Below are 8,361 nucleotides of genomic sequence, written 5' to 3'. Positions count from 1 at the left end.
CACACACACACACACACACACACACACACACACACACACACACACACACACACACAAACAGAGCCCCTGCATTAAACTCAACAAAACATTTGCTGATAGAAATAAAACCATAACTAAAAGGAAAAGTTTATTGTTCTGTGTTCCTCTTCATTGGTTGTAGTGACTTCATTATCATCTTGAAGAATCACTACAGTTGTAGCCCTCTCCCTGCCACAATTACTGATGCACAGTAATTTAGGAATGTAGCTAGTTCACATATCTAGTTCACACATCACAGATGGACATAGAGCTTAATCCCATCACAGAGTTTCCTGTCAAGTGGTATTATGATGAGAAATAATGGAAGAAAAAGAAGAAAGTTGGGTTTATACCTCCTGTTTTATTTGAACTACTTACTTGTTTGGTCAATCATGTGTGGCTCTGAGAATATTTCCTCAACCCTTGTCCAGTAGTAACAATGTAAATAAACAGCTAATTTATTTTTTAAAAATACATGAACATGTAGCTATCAAACAGTCTCAAAAATATTGATCCTATTTGTAGTCTGGACCCAGGGTAGATGACTCTCCATTGCTTACCACTGTGCTCTTTCCTATTATAATAGGGCTCTGTTTCTGGAAGTGTCTATCAGTCAAAATGTGTCCCTCTTTGTCTCCTCTCACAACTACTGTCCTCTCCAATACTTTCTGTAACATGTAAAAAGAATCAATTAAGCATGTTAGGAGATTTAGGTGCCCCTAGATATGTGAACTAGCTATGTTCCTAAAAAGTTGGAAGAAAAATGAAATTGAATTTATCAAATCTGCCTTACATTATAAAACTGGAGATTGGTTCCTTTGGAGAGGCCCTCATCTCTCATTTTTATTCACTATCTATATTGTAGATCATTTAAAATGTCCTCCCAAATTGCTATCCCCTAATCCTTCAAAGTAGTTCATTCATGGTGCTCATAGCCATAGGCAGAATGCAAACAAAAGTTTTGAGAAACAAGATGGATTGAAAATGGTGCATACTCTTAATAATAGTTGACATTTACATCTCACTTTAAAGCATCCAAATTATACTCAATATAGTATTTCTTTTGATCCTCACAACAACCCTTTCATATCACTCAGGAATTATAAATCATTTACTCCTATTATTCAGACTTTACGAGTAGAGTTTCAGGAAGTTACATAGCTTACTTGAAAGTCACTAAACAGTTAAAGGAAACAGAATGGAACATGGGCAAGAGTACTAATTCCAAAGTTTAAAAACTACATTCAAATTCTCCATCTCATGCTTATTAATATGGAACATGGGGCAAGCTAAATATACTTCCTTTTCTTTTTTTTTCATTTTTTGAATTCTTTATTAACTTCTGATTTATATCATTGATTTCCACCAGATTTTGAGTTACAAATTTTCTCCCTGTTTTTCCCCTACCCACTGCCCCAAAATAGCAGTCCCACAGGATATCCCCTCCTCCAATCTGCTCTTTCCTATATTTTCTCCCATACCCCTTTCAACTTTTCCAGTGGATCTCTATGCCCCAGTGCCTGTATATTTTATTTCCCAATTACATGTAAAAGAGTATTAATAATAGTATATGTATATAATGTATATATATATATATAAACATTTGATTTTAAAACTTTGAATTAAAGATTCATTCCCTTCCACCCTTGTCACCCACCCTTACTGGGAAGATAATCAGTTCAGTATAGCTTGTACCTGTGTAGCTAATGCAAAACAATAACATGGTAGATATATTGTAAAAGACTGACTATATTTCCCTCCCTCCTATCTCACATCCCAGTTGTTCTATTCTCTACTTTGATCCCATCCCTTTCCAAAAGTGGATGCTTCCAACTTCCCTCCCCCCCAGCCTGCCCTCCCTTCCGTCATCCCCCCTCTCATGCTCTTCCCCACTACTCTCCTGTAGGGTGAGATACCCTATTTAGTGTGTATTTCATTCCCTTCCCAAGCCATATTCAATGAGAATAAGGTTGACCCATTCCCTTTTGCCTTCCTAATCATCCCCTCCATCATACCCTTTTCCCTTGCCTCTTCTTTATGAGATAGTTTACCCCATTCTGTCTCTCCCCATCTCCTCTCATTATATTCCTCTCTTACCTCTTAACTTCACCTTTTAAGTATCATCCGTTCCTGTTAATTGGTCCTGTGCCCTCTATCTATGTATACATATAAACATATATACACACATTCACATATGTATTCATATGCCCATATACCCTCATATATAGACATATATATTTCCATTCCCTTCAACTATTGTCATACTGACAAAAGTTTCATCAGTTACAATTATTGTTTTTCCATGTAGGAATGTTAATAGTTCAACTTTGATAAGTTCTTTATGATTTCTTCTCCCTGTTTATCTTCTCATTCTTCTCTTGCTTCTTGTATCTGAATGTGAAATTTTCTATTCAAATGTGTTTTTTTTCATCAAGAATGCTTGAAAGTCCTCTATTCCACTGAATGACCATATGTTCTCCTGAAACACGATACTCAGTTTTGCTGGGTAGGTGATACTTGGCTTTAATCCCAGCTCCTTTGAACTCTGGAATATCATATTCCAAACCCTTTGATCCCTCAGTGTAGCAGCTGCCAGATCCTGGGTTATCCTGATTGTGTTTCAACAATATTCAAATTGTTTCTTCCTGGCTGCTTGTAATATTCTCTCCTCAATCTGGGAATTCCAGAACCTGGCTATAATATTCCTAGGAGTTTTCTTTTTGGGATCCTTTTCAGGAGGTGATCAGTGGATTATTTCAACCTCTATTTTACCCTCTGGTTCTAAAACATCAGGGCAGTTTTCCTTGAGAACTTCCTGGAGGATGATTTCTAGGTTCTTACTTTGATCATGGCTTTCAGGTAGTCCAATAATTTTTAGATGATCTCTCTTGGATCTATTTTCCAGGTCAGTGGTTTTTCCCATGAGATATTTCACATTGCCTTCTATTCTTTCATTTGTTTGGATCTGTTTATCAGCATCTTGATTTCTCATAAAGTCATTAGCTTCCATTTGCTCCAATCTAATTCTGAAGGAATGATTCTCCTCAGTGAGCTTCTGAGATTCTTTTTCCATCTGGCAAATTTGGTTTTTTAAGGCTTTCTTCTCCTCATTGCCTTTTGGAGCCTCTTTTGCCATTTGAGTTAGTCTGTTTTTTAAGGTATTATTTTCCTCAGTAAGGCTGTTGATTTTCATTTCATAATTTTCTTGCATTGTTCTCATTTCTCTTCCCAATTTTTCCTCCACTTCTCTTATCTGCTTCTTAAGGTCCTCTATTGGCTATAACCAGCTAATATTTTCCTTCAAAGCTTTTGGTGCAGGAGTCCTGACTTCACTGTTTTCCTCCTGTTCCATGCTTTGCTCCTTTATGTCCCCAAAATAGGAGTGTAATGTTGGAATCTTCTGTCTGCTTTGTTTCCTTTGCCTGGTCATGTTGCCCCTCAGTCACTTGACCCCTGGGCTTTTTGCTACCATAGGACTCTGCCACCAGACAGGGGAGCTTTCTTCCGAAACCCTGGGGTTTTCTCAGCTGCCAGAGGTATTATATGGGTGCCCTCTCTGAGGCCTCCACATGCTCTGGTGAACTGGGCACACCCCAGGACCTCCACTGTAGACTGCAATCCAGATCTAAGCAGGTTAAAGCAAGAGCAATTACCCCTCAGACTGGTCACTTGGTCCCCCTACACTCTGCAGGCCAGGAGCTGAAGCTGCCATGTGGAGCTGGCTGGCACGTGGAGCTGGCTGGCTGTGCTAGCATTTCAGTGGCTTCTCACCCTGGGGGCAAAAGCCAAGCACTCCCCCTTACTGGGTGCCAAAGTCCAGATTGCACTGACCTCTTTGTCTTTTGCATCTATTTGTTGATAATTCTGGAAATGGCCACAGCTGCTGCTGATCTGGAGTCTCTCTGGCCAACAGCTGGTCAGGCTTACCATGGGGCTAAAACCTCCAGCTGGTGTGCCTGGACTTGGCTCCCTGAGGGCTTTGCTGGCTGATTCCTGCTGGCCTGCCAGGCTGTCCTCAGTGGGAGGTTAGCCTCTCTGTGTCATTTTTTTGGGTTCTGCAGCTCCAAAGTTTGTTCAGAGTCCCCTTTTTACATTGATTGGGGAAGGTGGAAGCCGGAGATGCTTGGAGGTTGTGCTTTTACTCTGCCATCTTGACTCTGCCCTATATACTTCCTTTTCTAAACCTGTGGTCTTACTAAGTAATGTTGAAACAGGATAAAAGCTCAGACTTTCTGACCCCAAATATAGTGCAATATCCTTTACTGAATGATGCTTTTCAATATCTTCCCAATGCACTAAAAGAGGATAAAATTCACCCAGCAGCTAGTATTTGGAACTAAAACAAAGCAAAACAAACAAACAAACAAAAGCTACAAATGTGCCAAAGTGGATTTTGATTGAAAGAAGAAAGCAGTTGCACAGGTGCATTGGAATGAAACTGCATCATAGGTGATATATGCAGCATTGAAGAAACAGATACAACCCTACCTAGACTATAGCATGGAGGTGGGCTACACCTGTTTTTGTGTCCTCTCAACAGTCTCTCAATTAACAGTAATTTAAAACAAATGAAAAGAAATTCCTCCATTCTTTTTTTTTTCTTTCTAAAGGGCCAAGAGGCATTTCAAAAGCTAGTAAACCTTGTGGGAGAATTCTTCCAGAATCTGTTAACTTCAACAAGGTATCCTAATAGATTAGGCTCAAATTAGCAAGTAGGGAGTAGGAAGAGGAGTAAGCTGAGAGGGGAGGGGAACCAACCCTAGCTGCTCCAAAGACACATGGAGCCTGGAAAGATGGGAGAAACAGCAGTTTTCAGGAACAAAGAAAGCTACCTATAAGTCTAAGAGGGAATACAGGTAGCATGATCCCAGAGCATGCAGCTGTGGATGGGAAAAATCCTGAGAAGCCATCAATGTGATTGTAAAATGCTATATTCTGACTTTCTTTCTTAGTTGATAATATTAAAACTAATTATAAAGGAGTCTTTACCAGCTGGCAAGCCACTTGGCCATGAAATCTTTGACCATTTTGATCAACTAAAAGTACAAAATTACTCTCTTTTTAGGAGAATAGGAATAAGGGTTTCACAGGACAGATGGAACATAGGACCTTAGATTTAGAGATGGAAGGGATTGCAGAGGCTATCTTGTCCAACTGCTTCCTTTTATGGATGAGGAAACTGAGACTTATAGAGGCTAAATGGTTTGCCTATTGTCACATAGATAGAGGTGTTATTTGAAAACAGGCTATCAGTCAATAAATATGTATTAAACATCTTTTATATGCTAGGCCCTATGTTAAAGCCTGGGAATAGAATGAAAGTCAAATGACAGTCCCTACCCTGAAGGAACTCACAGTCTAATGGGGAGACTATGTGTAATCAACTATACATGAACAAGGTATATACAGGATGAATTGGAAATAATTAATAGAGGGATAATTCTAGAATTTAAAGGAATTGAGAAAGATTGTTCCTAGAGGGCTGGACTTGAATTAGAACTTGAAAGAAGACAGAGAGAGAACATTTCCACGAATGAGGGAGCCAATGGAAAATGTCTAGAGTTAGGAGACTTGACCATCTTGTGCAAGGAACAGAAAACAGGCCTCTGTCTCTGAATCATAGAATTGTGGCAGTGAAGGGGGAAGTATAAAGTGGTAAGGTGTAAGAAGACTGGATAGGTGGGAGAGGGGCAAGTTACAAACAGCTTTCAACACCAAAGCATTTTGTATTTGATCCTGTTGGTAATAGGATGTTTATTGGCAGGGATAGGTGACAAATCAGACATGAACTTTAGAATTTTCACTTTGGCAGCTAAGTGGATAATGAACTAGATGTCCAGAAAGGACTAGAGAGCAGACCAACCAATAGGCTATAGCAATAGTACAGTCATGAAATGATGGAGGCCTGTACTGGGGGAGTAGCAGCATCAAAGTAGAAGAAGGGACATTTGTTACAAAGGTAACATTCACAGGCCTTGGTAACAGATGAGATATGAAGAGTGATAGAGAGTGAGGAGGAGATGATAAGCCCTGTGTTGAAAGTCTAGATTACCAAGAGGAAGTTTGCTACCCTCAACTATGAAAGGGAACTCAGACAGAGCAAAGGACTTGAAGGAAAAGGTATCAAATTCAGTTTTGGACATACTGAATTTAAGATGTCCATAGGACATCTAGTTTAAAATGTCTGAAAGGCAGTTGGGATCAGTAGATCAGTAGAGAGATTAGGGCTGGATGAATAGATTTAAGAATCGTGAACACAGACATGATAATTGAATCCATAGGAACTGATGAAATCACCAAGTGAAATAGTATAAAGGGATAACAGAAGAGGGTCCAAGCCCTGTGGTGTTCCTACTCCAAGTCCAGCTCTTCAAGCACTATGCCATTATGCCACTAAATATACTTTGCATCCTTAAAGGAAGTACCCAGAGCATTGAGATCATATATCCATTTAAAGTGGAGAGTGGCAAAAAGAGGGCCATCCTCAGGCATGAACAACATTCTCTGCCTACTGCAATTCCATATGGATATAACTGGAGAGAATACTTCCAGAAAGGCTTTATGTTGTCTAACAGGGCCTTCATCCCCAACTCCAAGCAAACACAAGGATTTGGACCATTTCTAGTCCACTTACTACATGTTTTCAATTGACTACTAAGCTAGCAATGAAACCATTTACAGAAGGTACTAAGAAGATGATTCAGCTTTCTTTTCTGCCTGGATGTGATTGAAGCAAGACATACTATATGACCATGAACGTAGAGACAATTTAGCTATAATTTCAGCTTCTGGACACTGTATCAAGCCATAAATATGGGCTTCTTTTATTTGTCACATTGAATTTGTTCTTTCCTACTCTTAGGTCCAGGAGTTTAGGACTATGTCATGACCTTGTGAACTATGAAATGTTGAGATAAAGAACTGAGTTCCAGAAGATGGAGTCCATGACAGATTTTCAGAGTCAAATACACAAAAATTGTTCAAAGACCTGAACAATTTGTTTGAACCAGCATGAAAATGAGTGGTAGTTAAGAGGAAGTGTAAGGAACTGAACCATTGACTATCATTTTTGAAAATAAACTTAGTATAGCAAATGCTATATAGAGAAAGTACTTTAATATGGAACCTACTCTTCCCAAGACTGAGGTAATATAGATTTACATGTGTATCCTGCTGTTAGGGGAAAATGCTTGTAATTTATTTTCACAAGTATGAACCCATAACCCAACAGACTTTACTAGCTGTGTTTCCTGCAGCTTCTCAGTAAATGTCCACTTTTAAAAATTGATATTAATAGGTTAAATGAAATGTTGCTATTATTGCTGGTAATTTGTATTGGGGAGAACATATGAGAAGGGTGGCCTGAGCTAGCATTAGAGAATAATCATAGTCACTCCTCAGAGATTTCCTTAAAATCTTGAAGGAGATACATAGATAACAACCCCATGGGAAAGCATTTCATTAATGAGAGTGGGTGGTAGGATAAGGAACTCCAGAAATTATACTGGCTACAGAAGTTTTAGCAAATTTTCACAAATATTATCAAACATATAGCTGATTGAGTCACTCCCAAGGTCTGCTCCTAGTTTGCTAGGGTCTGATCTGTGCTAGTGCAACCTGTGCTCTACTGTCATCCATGTGTGACAGACCTCTTCTGCTGACCTTCTAAGTTGTCTTTGGTATCTGTGGGCTGAGAGGCCTGGAAACTGCCACTTTTTCACTTCAGTGGCCTGGAGATCTGCTCCTGGTACTCTCAGTTTGTGCTGGTACAAACTGCACTCTTCTATCACCCTGGTGCAACAGACCTTTACAGCTGATCTTCCAAGCTGTCTTGGGATGGAATTTCTTTCACTCCATCTTTTTGTGGGTTCTACTGCTCTAGAATTTTGTAGAGTCATTTTAAAGGTTTTTGTGGGGGTTTGGGAGAGAACTCAGCTGAGTCCCTGTCTTTACTCTGACATCTTGGCTCCATTTTGGCTCCATCTCTGAGAGCTCTCTTTTCTGACCACTCTCCATAGGCTTTGCATGACTTTCTGGACAAAGGCCCATCCTGAGTAAGAAAGGCCAAGGATGTTTTTTTTAGGTCTAGCCTGATAGTGACCAACTTGGAGAGTGCACACTTGGGAGGCTGAGGAGAGGGAAGCTGGTCCCTTGTTTTCAGCCACCCTCTCTACATCTGCAGGGTTCATTCTTCTCACTGAGGCCATGTCCACATTTTCCATTGTCCAGTGCAATGAACCAGTCTCACTGTCTCGTGTGTGTGTGTGTGTGTGTGTGTGCATGTATTAGAAATGGATGGAGAAGCTCCTGAAATGAGAGAAAATGTCCTGTCTTTTTTATTTC

The sequence above is a fragment of the Petaurus breviceps genome, unplaced genomic scaffold (assembly GCF_028583685.1).
Source record: "Petaurus breviceps papuanus isolate PSGF00001 unplaced genomic scaffold, PetGlider_PUasm1.0 76, whole genome shotgun sequence".
NCBI classification, from domain to species: domain Eukaryota; kingdom Metazoa; phylum Chordata; class Mammalia; order Diprotodontia; family Petauridae; genus Petaurus; species Petaurus breviceps.
This window is presented reverse-complemented; position numbering follows the sequence as displayed.